The sequence below is a fragment of the Triturus cristatus genome, chromosome 3_1 (assembly GCF_964204655.1).
Source record: "Triturus cristatus chromosome 3_1, aTriCri1.1, whole genome shotgun sequence".
NCBI classification, from domain to species: Eukaryota; Metazoa; Chordata; class Amphibia; order Caudata; family Salamandridae; genus Triturus; species Triturus cristatus.
Window position 1 is genome coordinate 965,088,423 of NC_140583.1, and position 15,749 is coordinate 965,104,171.

Sequence of the window (15,749 nt, forward strand, 5' to 3'; positions counted from 1 at the left end):
ATTTTCCAATACTTTTGTAGTTTTTGTCCACAGGTTTCCCTTCTCTCTTAAGGGCTTAGTGTGCTCTTAAGCTCTGCCCCCCTTTTTTTGTGATTCCTGCTTATTTCAGCGGGTTGGCTTAAGCCAAAGTAAAGACACAATCCACCATAAATGCTTTATTTTCAATTGCTGAAACGGAAAGTGAACTTAGACAACAGAAAAGAAAAAGCTCAAAAGCAATGTTTCCCAAACTGTGGGTAGCACCCATTGGTGGGTGCGAGACGATTACTTGTGGGTGTGGAAATCCAAACAATAAATAAAGAAGCGTTTAAATTCTGTATTTATCTAGTCACATTTGCTGAGCTTCCGCAACGGTGGCCAAATGTCAGGCTATGTCTTCTGACAAATTGCTGCTTATTTTTTTACAACATGGGGATTGGTGTTCACAAACTCCTCGCACTTTGCAGTCAGAGAAAGAAAAGTAAAGTGAATCATGTGACTACCTTGTTAGAGTACAATTGAGGATAAATCCCTAGGCAATTGAAGGTCAAAAACCAATCAACGACCCATATCAAAGGAGAACATGATACAATAAACTCAGTGCAAACTATAATCTGTTAAAAAATCCATATTTTTAATGTTGTAATGTTAAAAACATTTTAAACATGTGTAGGACAAACAACTAATTTTAGACATAATAAACACCATATATAAAAAGACAACATTTAATACAATACATTATGACACAATTCAAAAACGTGAATCACAAACAATATTGAAATTACAAATTAATACAATGCAAAATGCAACATGAACAAAAACATAAAAAAGAGACAGTGTCTGTGAGATGGATCTTCTTGTTACTTGCATTTATCTTGTTAGGGTACACAGTGTGTGAAAAGAAAGGCTTTAGGATGTCATTTTTTGTAACACTACACATTGTAAATACCTGTAAATGAACTGTACACATTCAGCAGTTCAGAAAGCAAAAATTAAGCCTATTTTTGTAACACTTTAGTGTGATGGAAACAAAGATTGTATTGTGATCCCAAAAATTCAAGACACTTTTTCTTGGTGATGCACTAATGTTACATTTTCACTGAAACCCGATTTCCACACGTTATCATTTGTGTGCAATATAGCTTTATCAGTAATTCTTTATGTCTACGTACATTAAGTGTTCATTTCAATGGAAAATGTGCCGTCTATAAATGACAGCGCACCACCACAAAATGCTTACATATGCCCACCTAATGTCAATTAAAGCTAGGTGGGTCACAAAAGTCTGTCATGCTAAAAAGCAGGTTGTGGTTCTAAAATGTTTAAGAAGCACTGCTCTCATGGCTTAATCCTTAGAAAAAAAGAAAAGAAGGGAGAAGAAAAAATGCTTAAGTTTGAAATTACTTTTCTGTTACGCACAATCTTTCCAGAAATTCCTCACCTTATTGACTATCGTCCAGGTGCTTTGGTACATGAGGGGTTGACTGTTGGACTGAGTTGGACTGACATTAATTCATGGTATGTCTTTTACGCCCCCCGTCCCCCCGAGGTACGCAGAGTGGAACCGATACGGCATCAATGACCGTGACAGATGCATCCTACAATATGTTTGCATGCGATGGCATCTTATTAATGACAGCACTAACTCACCGAGGAGTGGGAAGATTTTGGGTTCAACAGAAATATCATTAATGAGTGCCATTCTACTGATAGATGCATCTTCCTACAGATTTCTCATCTAATGAATCAGTCCCAACGCAATTCCCTGGGGGAGATGGGATTACTTAGTGTTGATTAACCATCAAAGTTATGCATCAAAGCATCGGCCCGTATACATCAATACGTGCTTGAGCTGTGAAGCAAAACTGATTAGAAATATCAGCAAGGATGACACTGATATACTACTACTAGCAACACCTCAGTCTGCACTTTTCTTGGTGATTTTATATCCAATGCAACATTTTTCTCTCTGCCTTTTCTCCAACTATAACAAACAGCTTGAGTTTTTTTTTGTTGACTTAGCACGCTCCACACTTGGGTTGAGGTGATGTTTTTCATATTTCTGACTCAATTAATGAAATGCGTTTCGGTTGTTTAAATTGTCTGGGTTGATTTCATCGCACCACGTTAACTAGGAAGGGTTATCATTTATTTGATACAGACAGTTAATCCTTCTTGCATAGTATTCTCAGAGGTTATGATGACCCATCCTGGATATCATCCAATTAGTCTGATGGACAATCTAATAGCTCAGAACTTCATTTAAAGCCTCTACACATGGGTTAGGAACAGACTCATTGACTGAGTCACACACCTGCTTTTGGGTTCCTATTTGATGTTGACTGTACCACATAATACATGGTTACACTGTATTGAACAGTCTCTGAATTTTGTTGTCAACTGATTGGTTACGCTTCCTTTTTTACTTATAGTACAGTACCAATGGGGTGGCACCCTATTTAATTTGACTACCTCTATGCCCGTAAGATCTTTTTGACTTCTGGCTCTTACTATTGCTTTGGCCCAAATAGTTTCAGTCCGGATGATTACCTTACGCTCATGATGGGTCGAAACGCAGTTGAAGTTGTGGTAATTGACTTGTTGAGATTTAATCACTCCACCTAAGTTCTTGATACACATTCCTTGTTAAGAGTGCATTTTCCCTGCCCATAGCTTGCTTTATTGTGTTACACACCCTTGTATCTTACTATTTGTCTTTACACTGTGTGCTCCTTTATCATTAGTTAAACGTTGTTCGAGGCTGACCTACTTGTCACTCTATTCATCAATTCATTTGACATTTTGATTGTTTTTCATTTTCTTTTAGCTTTATTATTTTATAACACATACATAATAGAATAAAACTACTGACAGTATAAGTATGGAATACGTTGCTTACCATGTAAGCATCTATTCGTAGCGTTTAGTGCCGTATATGCATGTGCTTAGCATGCTCCTGCCATCTAGTGTTAGGCACAGACGTTTGCAACTTGTTTTATTTCAAAGAAGTTCTTCGAGTCACAAGGTATAGTGACTCCTCCTATAGTCTGATGCGCATGCTTATTGGCTTCTTTTAGCTCATCTGGTGAGCTTAGGATAGGAGCAAGATAGTGAAAGAAAAGATAAGCATGCGAGTGAATAGTAGGGTAAAGCTAAATACTAACAAGTAAGTAAATCTATCAACCAACAGCTGCTGGGGAGGAGGGTAGGTGCATATGAATCTACGGCCTCATACGCTACGAATAGATGCTTACATGTTAAGTAACATAGTCCAGTAGTAGCATGTGTTGGCTGTGAAATATATATATATATATATATATATATATATATATATATATATTTATTATCTACTGGCGGTCGCCAGTAGATAGTTATAGTTAGGACCGTGTTTCCATAGGAAATCCGCAACATTCTATTTGGAATAATTTTGGCGCCGATTGACGAATCCTCGCGGAATTTTCAAAATAGGTGGGGCGCTCCGCTCCTTCCCTGAAAGATTCTCGGGGGGATTCGTCAAGCGGGGTCTGAGAAAAAGGGGGGGTCCCAAAACGCGTTTTCCCCATGCATTTTTCCATAGGACCTTTAGTCCAAGCTACAGCCCGAACGGCTAAACAGAATTACTTGAAATTTGGCAGAGAGGTAGTCCTCAGTTCAGGGATGTGCCTTTTGCAGGTCTGGTGTAAATCTGTTCATTAGTTCCTGAGAAAATTGCAGTTAAAAGCATATATATACCTATAGGCGCGCACCGTGCGCGTACGGTAAGCATACCGTACGCGCACGGTGACGTGCGCGAGCGCAATTCTGATTGGTTGTTAGATGTCAGTAAACATTCGAATCGGTCGAAATCAGGAAGTGTCGGCCACCATTTTGTCTCTCGCAGTCTGAGGCAATGAAAAACAAAGGGGGAAAACGTGAGAAGGGGGCAGGATGGACAGGTCCTGACCCCCTAGCCTTTGTCAGGGGGTCACTGAAGGACCCACAATGGTAAAAAAATAAATATTTTTTTTGCGAAAAATCGCGGGGTGCGCGCACCGTACGCGCACGGCACTAACAACGCATCGTGGGCGCTTGGTGCGTGAAGCGCACAATGCGCCCACAGCGCGCGCACGGTGCACGAAACGCACCGTGCGCGTACGGTACGCGCACGGTGAAAAAACTTTAAAAAAATAAATAAAAAATACATAACTTAGCATTTAAAAAAACGTACATATTCACTGAAAAAACCATAGGTTTCACACACGTTATAGTTAGGAATTAGCATTTAAAAAACCTTGCAAATTCACTTAAAAAACCATAGGTTTCACACATGTTATAGTTAGCTGGACATCTCACTCGTGAAAAACCATTGAAATTCCCCCGTTATAGTTAGTGCAGGCAACTATAACTCACGCGACCGCAATCCTCTGCTGATGATGTCAGATATTACATCACTGATGAAATATGTGTCTTTCTGAAAAAAAAATATTTGTAATATATGTATAGCTAAAAATTAATGGAAGAAGACATGGGTAAATAAGTGTCTAAATACAGTGATGTAATATCTGACATCATCAGCAGAGGATTGCGGTCGCGTGAGTTATAGTTGCCTGCACTAACTATAACGGGGGAATTTCAATGGTTTTTCACGAGTGAGATGTCCAGCTAACTATAACATGTGTGAAACCTATGGTTTTTTTAAGTGAATTTGCAAGGTTTTTTAAATGCTAATCCCTAACTATAACGTGTGTGAAACCTATGGTTTTTTCAGTGAATATATATATATATATATATATATATATATATATATATATATATATATATATATATATATATATATATATATATATATATATATATATATATATCCAGTTTACAGGTAGCCCTTTAACGAAGGAAGCCAAAGGCAGCAGTATAGTTCAACATTTATTGAAGACAGCATGCAGGCAGGTAAGCAACATGGACACCAGCATCAATTCAAAATTGCCAGACGCATTTCGGGAACTCCGGTTCCCTTCTTCAATGGCAGTAAACTTGCATACTGGCGAACGGTATATCCTGCACTAAATATCTTCCAGGACCCCGCCCTCCTGGGCGTTGCCAACAGGCCTTCTGGGTCCCGTAGTGCGGACAATAGTATTCTCAAGTGAGTCCGTTTGGCAGTTGCACTCCTAATATTGATGAAACCCAGCGAGGCGAGGTTCAACTGTGGTGCCATCCGTGGCTGGAGCCGGCCACTATGGATAAGAAACAAGGTTGCCCCTAGGTGGAGGCACTTCTCAGGATCGCTCACCAGGCACAGGCCCATTCCAACAACATAGCCTCCTTAAATCACAGCCGACGCGTTTCGGGCCCACAGCCCTTCTCCTGTGCAGTTCATAATTCAAAAATGGCAGCTTGACCTCGCGGGTCTGCTGCCGCCAGGATGTAAGCGGCGATGCCTTTATGATCGTTGCACCCACTTTCCATATGACACTTTGTTCCCCAAATGAAATTGGAATTTAAATTGTATTATGGCGACAATCCATTTGGATGTAATTGATAGAAACTACCAGTCCCAGAATGATGAGATAAACAATCAAATAATGGCAATAAAAGAAGGAAATAAGCTGGTCGTTTGTCTGACATTTTTTAATTATGAACTGCCCAGGAGGAAGGGCTGTGGGCCCGAAATGCGTCAGCAGTGATTTAAGGAGGCTATGTTGTTGGAATGTGCCTGCAGATGTTTGAAAAAGTGTTTGCAATACAGCTCGACCCACTCTAGTCTGTTGAGTAACTAAGGCATCAACACACTAATGTCTTTTGGCTGTATGTGGGTTATTCCATATAACTGCTTTACAAACATCCGCAAGTGGGATTTTTCCCAAAAATGCCATTGAGGCTCCTTTTTTACATGTGGAGTGAGCTCTTGGGGTTCCGTGAACTACTTTCTTTGCTTTGCAGTAGCAAGTCTGAATACATTTAACTATCCATCTGGCTAGTCCCACTTTGCACATTGGAGAATCTTGCTGTAGCTTTGCAAATGCAACAAAGAGTTGTTGCATTTTCCTAAAAGGTTTAGTTCTCTCTATGTAATACATTAACGTCCTCTTAACATCTAATGCGCTTAGAGCTCTTTCTGCCACTGAATCCGGATTAGGGAATAATACAGGTATCTCTATTGTTTGGTTGGTATGGAAGGCTGACTACTTTTGGTATGAATTTAGGTTAAGTACGAGGAACCAATTTTGTTGTGAATATTTGGAAGAAAGGCTCTTCTCATGCAAGTGCTTGGGTTGTACTCATCCTTCTAAGGTAAGTGATAGCTACTAAGAAAGCTACTTTACATGTGAGGAACTGAAGAAGTGGCTCAAAGGGTGGTCCCATGAATCTCGTCAGAACAATATTAAGGTTCCAGAGTGGTGTCGGGGGGGGGGGGGGGGGGGGGGGGGGAGGGGGGGAGGGTTCGAGGTGTAATGACTCTTTTTAATCCTTCCATGAATGCTTTAATCACTGGAATTTCTACAAAGAGACATACGCAGACTGTTTTGGCTAGAGCTGCGAAATGTGATCTAATTGATGTGTAGGCAAGTCCTGCTTGCTGTAGATGGAAGAGATAACCAATAAGGTCTTGCATTGTTGGTGATAGCGGTTGGATTTACTTATATAAACAGTAACGTACAAATCTCTTTAATTTGGTGACATTACATGCTTGTGTAATTGGTCTACCTGTTTTTAGGTCTCGCCTGAGCCAGCGCATGCGCTGGTCTGGCGAGACATTTAGTGAGTGGGCTTTAGAAATCTGACCACAAGCTTTTGCTTGTGGCCTAAAGCTTGCGGTTAGGCGCGCGACCACGCGCACAGGCGCCATCTGGATTTCTTCTCGCTTGTTCTCCCAAGGGCCTCGCTTCGCCCCTCCCCCACCAAAGAGCGCGTCTCGCTTCGAAGTTAGCTCCCCACACCTTCGCCCCAATGTTTTCGGTGTGCGTTTTCGGTCCAAAAAATTTCCTTTTATAATACAACTGTTTTTTATTATCTTTAGGTTAAGTTCACGGTATATAAAATTGATACACCGCGGCGCATATAGAGCTTTAAAGCCAGCTCCTTACATCTTCAGAGCGATGTTATCCACGTGAAAAAAGTCTTTATTTATAATACATCTGTTTTTCATATGAAGAGCTGAGAAATCTTTAGGTTAAGGTTTTGCTACATAAAATTGACACAAAGCACCGCTTATTTTTAAAATGGTTTTCAATTGAAGTGCTCACGTTATATAAAACTAACATGCAGCACCGCAGCATGAGCAGAACATGTTTTTAATGTGCAAAAAAAAAACATGTCCTTCTGTAACACAACTGTTTTTTTATATAGAGCACTGTACAATTGGTTTTTATATGAAGCACTGTAATATCTTCAGGTTAAATTCACGCTAACATGTCCTTTTGTAATATAACTGGATTTCATATGAAGCACTGAAATATCTTTAGGTTAAATTTACACTATATAAAATTGACATACGGTAGGTGTAGCCCTTTGAAATTGGCTCCCCACTCCTTCGGCGCAATGTTTTCCACGTGCAAAACAATGTCCTTTTGTAATACAACAGTTATTTATATACAGTGCTATAGAACCGATTTGGATATGAAGCGCTGTAATATCTTTAGGTTAACTTCAGGATATACAAAATTGACACGCGGCACCGCGTGCAGAGCTTTACAGCCAGTTCCCTACAAACAGGACTGCGTATAAACTGTAGCATTCTGTTGCTGGTGCTGGTTGCATTATGTATTTGTGAATTTTTGTGTGTGGGGCAAAACACTGTGTATTATCTGCATACATATGTAATATGTGTGCATTCAGTTGGTGTGTGTGTGTGTGTGCGTGCGTGTGCGTGCTCTGTATATGCGTGTGTATATTTTGTGCTTGTACTGCGTTTTTAACGCCAACACAAATATTTACCCAAAACTATAGTTACAAAAAGGTGCAGCAGGGGGATTCTGTTTTTGCTCTGAGAAAGCCAGCCGTTTGGTATTTCTAAGTAGAATTTATTGAAAGTGTTCACACTACTGGCAAGGTGTTTTATGGGTGCTGCAGAAAGGAGGTAGCCCTGATAAGATATGGATCAGGAAATCAAAGGCTCTGTCTGTCTTTGTGAAACATGCGGGCTGTATTCTTGGCTAGAACGCGTGCAGCTTTTCTGTTATGACAATATGGTACAGCGTGCCTATGGGTTTTGATCTTTTGAAGGCCTACACTAATATGGGGCTTTAAATCTTGCCCTAAAGCTAAACATTTTGTGGTTCTAACAAACTTACTTTTCTCCATCTGCCTACAAAAAAATATGTCCTACTGTAAAACAACTGGTTTTCATATGAAGCGCTATAATATCTTTAGGTTAAGTTCACGCTATATAAAACTGACAAGCAGTACAGCGGTGCGTGCAGAGCTTCTATGCCAGCTCCCCACACACAGGCCCTGCTTGGAAACTGCAGTGCCCTGGGGCTGCTGCTCATAGATGCCTAGTGTTTGAGTGAGGGGGAACAGTATATGCTCCTTATGTGGGTACATATGTAATATGTGGCATTCAGTTGGTGTACATTGTGTATATGTGTTCCTTCTAGACCGGTTTATGCCTGTGTACCTTGTGTGCGTCTACAGCGTTTGTGTGCCTACAAAAAAAAATATGTTCTTTTATAATGCAACAGCTGCTCACCTGAAGCACTTCGAGTAAAGTTGAAAACCTTCGGCCCAATGTTTTCCACGTGTTTGTTTTCGGCTCACAAGCGGGGGTGTTCACATTCATCAAGTTTTTTCGCAAGCCCATCACGAGTCAACAGAAATCTAAAGCCCACCGAGATCACATGGACAATATAGCCAACAGATGCAGGCTGCTTCTTGCACTCAGCTGGCTTAAGAAGACAAGCAATCAACTCTACATAATTCAAAAACACCACCACACAATTAACTGCTATGCAATACTACAACATACAAATGCACACTTCATAATTCCACTACATAACACATTCAGCACAACCACAGCATCAACCTGAGCCACCACAGCATCACTCAGCGCCACCACAGCATCACTCAGCGCCAACACAGCATCACTCAGCTCCACCACAGCATCACTCAGCTCCACCACAGCATCACTCAGCTCCACCACAGCATCACTCAGCGCCACCACAGCATCACTCAGCGCCACCACAGCATCACTCAGCGCCACCACAGCATCACTCAGCGCCACCACAGCATCACTCAGCGCCACCACAGCATCACTCAGCGCCACCACAGCATCACTCAGCTCCACCACAGCATCACTCAGCGCCACCACAGCATCACTCAGCGCCACCACAGCATCACTCAGCGCCACCACAGCATCACTCCGCCCACCACAGCATCACTCAACGCCACCACAGCATCACTCAGCGCCACAACAGCATCACTCAGCGCCACAACAGCATCACTCAGCGCCACAACAGCATCACTCAGCGCCACAACAGCATCACTCAGCGCCACAACAGCATCACTCAGCGCCAAAACAGCATCACTATGCGCTACCACCGCATCACTATGCAGCGCCACAGCAACAATCAGCATCACCACAGCATCAGTCTGCACCACCACAGCATCACTCAGCGCCACAACAGCATCACTCAGCGCCACAACAGCATCACTCAGCGCCACAACAGCATCACTCAGCGCCACAACAGCATCACTATGCGCTACCACCGCATCACTATGCAGCGCCACAGCAACAATCAGCATCACCACAGCATCAGTCTGCACCACCACAGCATCACTCAGGGCCTCCACAGCATCACTCAGGGCCTCCACAGCATCACTCAGGGCCAGCACAGCATCACTCAGGGCCAGCACAGCATCACTCAGGGCCAGCACAGCATCACTCAGGGCCAGCACAGCATCACTCAGGGCCAGCACAGCATCACGCAGGGCCAGCACAGCATCACTCAGGGCCAGCACAGCATCACTCAGGCCCACCACTGCATAACTCAGGACCAGCACAGCAACACTCAACGACACCACAGCATCACTAAGTGCTTCTTACACTTTTTAATTACAACTTGTCAGCATGCTGCACAGCAGCCACACTTCTCTACAGCACAGCTTAGAAACATTGGCAAAGTCAATAGCTCTTTCTAATCACTTATAAGGCCCCCACAATGCATAGCCAATAGGTCTCGCCTTTGGAACATTATAAGTGTTTAGTTATCCAGCACAATATCCTTCATTAACATTAAGTGTTGCATGGCTAATCACTTCTAAGGTCCCAAAAGCGAGACCTATTGGCTATGCCTATGCTTGTTTTTAATTGTTTTTTAGAATATCCATGCAGATATCCATGGAGATTAAGGTGTCTAAATTCTAAAATTTCAGGAGTCAAATCGCTACACTGAACTGTGTGGGATTTTGGTGTATTACTCTACTGTGGTCCTGGGTTAGAAGATGTGGCCAGAAAGGTAACTTCTCATGTGGCACTACTGATGGTTGTAATAGGGATGTGAGCCATACTTTTTGTGCCCATATTGGGGGCTATTAGGATTAGTATGAGGGATGTTTGTGTTAACGTCTACACCACATATGGAAAGAGTGGAAGAGGGGGAAAAGCATAAGCAAATATCACTGACTGATTACTCGATAATGCATTGCCTATACCCACCTGGTGAGGCAACCTGGAGGCAAAGTTTTGGCATTTTGCATTGTGGTATGTCACAAATAGGTCTATCCCCCGGAAGTCCGCACCTCGGATGAGTGTAAAAGTGTTATTTTGATTTCCCACTCCTGTATTGGTTGAAGAGTTCTGCTGAGCATATCAGCTAAGTCGTTGCCCACCCCTAGTAGGTATTCTGCCAAGAGGTGGATTTTGTGATGAATGCCCAATGCCATGTGTGATCTGCTAGACGAGAGAGCTGCAATGAATGCCTCTCCGTTTTTTAATATAATGCATTGCAGTCATGTTGTCCGTACGTATTAGGACTATCTTGTTGTGAAGATGACTGCGAAAAGTGGTTAGATCTATTTGAATCGCTAAAAGCTCTAGTTGATGGATGTTAAAGTATTTTTGGGATTTGGACCATAGACAGCGTACAGTGAGGTTCTGCGTATGAGACCCCCATCCCTGAAGGGACGCATACATGTTAATTGTGATTTGCGGAATTGAGGCTTTGAAGGGCTGCCCCTGCAACAGTTTGTTGCTATTCCACAACTGTAGAAAGCGATGGGTCACTGGCACGACCAACACTAGATCCTGTATATACCCCTCCGGTTGAGACAATTTTGACTGAAGAGTGCTCATGCGTAATCAAGCATTTGGTACTATGGATCTACATGATGTAGGGATATCACTAGCTGGAACTTTTGTACCCTTTGATGACTGGGATAGGCCTTGCTGTAACTGAGGTCAATGTTGCACCTAGAAATGGTTGCACTTGTAAAGGCTGGAGGTGGGACTTTGTTGTGTTGAGTGTAAAGCCTAATTTGTGTAGCAGGTATATTACCCTTTGTGTGGCCTGCATACATTGTTCTTTGGTGGGACGTTTGCTGTGCCAATTGTCCAGACAGGGGAACACATGCATGCCTTCCCATTCTGATAGGAGTTGCTACCACAGCAAGGCATTTGGTGAATATCCTTGGCGCTGTAGTTACTTTGAATGATAACACCTTCAACTGGTAGTGCTGTCCGTTTATTTGAAAAAGGAGCTGGAGATGGTGCGCTGGATGTATAGGAATGTGGAAGTAAGTATCTTTGAGGTCTTTGGCTGTCATGAAATCTCCTTGTTGTAGCAATGTTATCACATTCTGTAGTGTGAAGGTGTGAAAGTGTTCTGAGGAGATGTAACTGTTGATTGGCCAGGGTCTAGAATAGTTCTTAAGGTCTCATCTTTTTTGGGAATGAGGAAGTATAGTGAGTATACCCAGTGTCCCTGATGTTGTTTTGGGACCATTTCTATAGGTCCTTTTTTGAAGGAGAGCTTGAACCTCCTGTTGGAGGAGTGCAAGATGTTCTGGTGACATTTTGTTTGTGGTAGTACTGTGGGTGGGGGATTTGTAAGCTCTAGAGAATACACTGGTCGGTGGTAATTTGTGTTCATTGGTGTTGGTACTGTTGTAGCAGTTCCCCTACCAGTGTTATATGTTGAGGGGGAGAGGCTTAGCTTGTCACTGTTGGCTAAGTGTGGTGGATTTAGAGGTGAACCCACAATCTCTTCCTCGATTATTTTTATAGTGTTATCTGTAGTAGGATCCTCTGGAGGACTGAGCCTGGTAGGAGCCTTGGGGTTTTTGTGTATTGCCTGAATCTGTAGATGTGCCAGGTCTTGTTGCACCTCTGTAGGGCACCCATGACTTTTACTGTGTCTGTAAACTTTTTTAGTTTCACGAACATGTCATCTACTTGTGGCCTGAATAGATTTTGACCATCAAAGGGTAGATTTAAAAGATGATGTTGAAAATCACTCAAAGCCTGAGACCCTAAGCCATGTGGGATGCCTACTAAGCATGCCAGTGTTTACTTCCATTTTTGCCGGTATTGTTCTGAAAGATACTACAATAACTCTTACATTTCATACCATTGGGGACGGTTATAACGTGAAAGTAGACCTGCAGAATTGGCTATGCGTAGGTGATTAGCTGCTTGGGCAGCCACACGTTACTTTCCTTGTCTGTTGGGGGAGCATCTCCATTGCTCTGGGAATTAGCTCTTTTCTTGCTATGTGGACTACTAATGAGTCAGGGGAAACTTGGCTCTTAATATATGCTGTGTCTGATTGACATGCTTTATATTTTTTGTCACTCTAGGAATTATGAACCTGGACTTCACTGGTTGCTTAGAAATTTCCTGTGTGGATTTGAGCATGTCCTTTAATATAGGCAGGGATTACACTGTCCTATGTGATCTACTGTTTCCAATAAAAAGTCGTCTTTATCTTCTAAAGTGTGAAGATCCACTTTATGGTAATGAGCTGCCCTACTAATCACTTCATCATATGCTGTGCTATGATCTGGCAATGAAGCTTTTGAGGGGTAGAGTTCTGGATCAGTATCATCGACAGGGTCTGCTTCGAATTGATCCCATGGATCCTACATATTGTCTGGGCACCCCTGGGGGTCTGGATAATATGGAGTATCATATGGTAAATCTTCCCCTGTATTAATGTCACCCGTTGATGATTGTGCGGGTGATGTATGATGGAAGGTGCTCCGGTGAATGCATATGATCTGGTAATGTTGCAAGTGGTTGTAACATTGGCAATATAGGTGAAGGAGGAGATTAAATGGGCTTAAAAAGAGAAGTAGGAGGAAAAAGAATAAGGCTGGTGCCACTGTCCTTTCTCTTCTTCCTGGGAGCCATGACTTCCTCCTCAAATGTTGTCTTCCTTTTGGGAAGTGTCTCAGTTATAGTTGGAGGCGGTTTTTCCCCTACTTTGCCAGTGACCAGATGAATAAACAAAGTTTTTTGTCCTTTGTCAAGTTTATCTTGCAGCAATTCAAGAATTGGCTGAACAGCAGACTGCTTTGGCTCTGACACTGTCCTAGTCTCTTTTGGCAGCAAAGGTATTTTAGGAGACAATATAATTTTGGACCTCAATGATATTTCTGCGCCGAAGGTGTCTTTGGGTGTTCCGGCGTCAAAGGTATCTTCAGATACATTCGGCTCCGGCACATTATGGTGCTTCGAAGGTGCCGAGTTCAGTTTTGTGGGGCACCGGAGAGACTATTAAAGTCTTAAACTTTGACGCTTGTCAAATGTTTTGCAGGTGGAGGGACTTGGGTTTGAACATGTTGTCGGAGACCACCATGACCCGAGGGCAGAAGGGTTCTGTGAGCCACTTAAGCTGGTTTTGCTAGGGTAAGGGAGGCTTTAGTCAGTGTACTCACGTGCCCTAGTGTGGAAGATTCAGGTTTGCAGTCAGAGCCTTCTTCACTGCTAGCCAGCAGTATAGGGATGTCCATCGGCACCGCCTGTGCCTCGATATCTTCAGTTTTGTCTTACGGCACTTCTGACTGCTCCCCGAAAATATCAGCTTCATCATTGGCATGTTGTATCTGCATGGTGGAGTGGGCCAATCGACACTTCCTTCTCTCCTGAAGCGTCTTCTTAGAGTGAAAAGCCAGACGCCTCACACAACACCTAGTCGTGCTCCGGGGACAAGCAGAGATTGCACACGGAATGTTGGTCCTGCCTGGAATACTTTGCGTGACACTTTGGACAGAAGCTAAAGGGAGTCTTTTCCATTCCTTGTCAGCTACATGGAGTTGGTCTGGAAATCTAAAGAGTGGAGCAGGGCCCAAGCCTGGGAAGGCGAATCGAAAAATTCTAAAGGAACACAAGTTAGTGCAGTGTGTGTCTAGGTTTCCGTCCGCTGTAGATGAAACAACGGGGTGCTGGAAGGGCCTCATGGCAGGAATCGAGCTGCAGTCACAGTGCTCCAAGATCAACATCTGAAACCGATGGCAAAAAAAAACAATCTAACAAAGGAGCCGATGAACATATGCAACACAGACCATAGGAGGAGTCACTATACCTCGTGACTTGAAAACATTTTTTTTTTTTTAAAGCACACGTTGCAAACATCCGAGCCCAACACTAGACGGCAGGGGTATGCTAAGCATATGTATCTACGGCGAACACATGCTAAGAATGGACTGTTCTTTCATATGAGATACAGAGGGTGATATGCACATCATCCATTAGCACAGGTCTCAATGGGCTCAAACCTTACTTCATATCTCGGGAGTTAGCAGCAGAGTGTACGTACCTAATCCATAGGTCTCTACAGGTTAGCTTATCAACATGCTTTTAGCACTTGTAACAAACACGACATTGCCAGTCTTGCATGCAGTTTTCTTCAAAATCTTTGACATTTGCTAAAACAAGTAGCATTATTAATTGCGTGACGGGTTCTGTATCTCCTCGTCCTCTCAGGGTCTGCTGATGAGCGAAATACGCCTGGAATGGATCCCATATGTCTTTGGGTCTTGATGTTGGGGGCTGCAAAGTTGTATATATCTCTGGTTTCTCATTGCATACTGCAAAATTGTTCAGCTGGTTCTCCTTTCTGGGTACTCAACACGCCCAAGTGAATTGTGACTCTGGGAATAACCAGCAATAATGCCATGGCTTCAAAATGTCTGCTGTTATTTGGGATCAGTTTAACATAGCTCAGTAGGGTCATCAATGGGTTGGATTCTAGTGTGCCCCCAATTATTTGGGTTATGGAATCAAATACATCTTTTTAGTACTGGAGGATCGGCCAGCATGAACATGCCATGTTGAACAAGTCTGCCTATTCCACGTTCCAATGTAGGCAGTGGTGTAATCTGCAGGGGTCGATGTGATGTTTAACTGGAGTGAAGTACAGAAGGCATAAGACTTTAAAGCAGGGGTCTATAAACTTTTCTGTAGAGAGCTATTTCTGATCAGTGATAATCATTGTGAGCTACTGAAGGCCAAGCCACTTGTGCAATATTACCAGACACCACCACGCCCAGTTTTATTGAATTTAAGCCTAATGTTCATAAAGCCATAGACTATGGTTTGAAGAAAATACTTTGACTAGGAGCACTATGACAGAGCTGCTATGTGTGTCAGCGAGAGCGTGTTTGTTTTGGAACATGTGTGCATATGAATGAGATATATGGGTGATTGAAAGCCTGTGTCATATGTACTTGTGGCACAGGATATAACTTTCGCCATATGTAGCACTGTTACATGTATAACACAAACATATGACCATTTCATTTTTTAATGGGAGAAATTTAAAGTACAGAAAAATGTTCTAGAAAAAAATGTTCAT

General features: G+C 42.7%; 1 protein-coding gene across 3 annotated transcripts in view; it reads right to left on the reverse strand.

The window, feature by feature from the left end:
* The window catches only part of MBD5 (methyl-CpG binding domain protein 5), a 375,507-nt gene that overhangs the window by 45,672 nt on the left and 314,086 nt on the right, over positions 1–15,749 (reverse strand). The window lies entirely within an intron of this gene.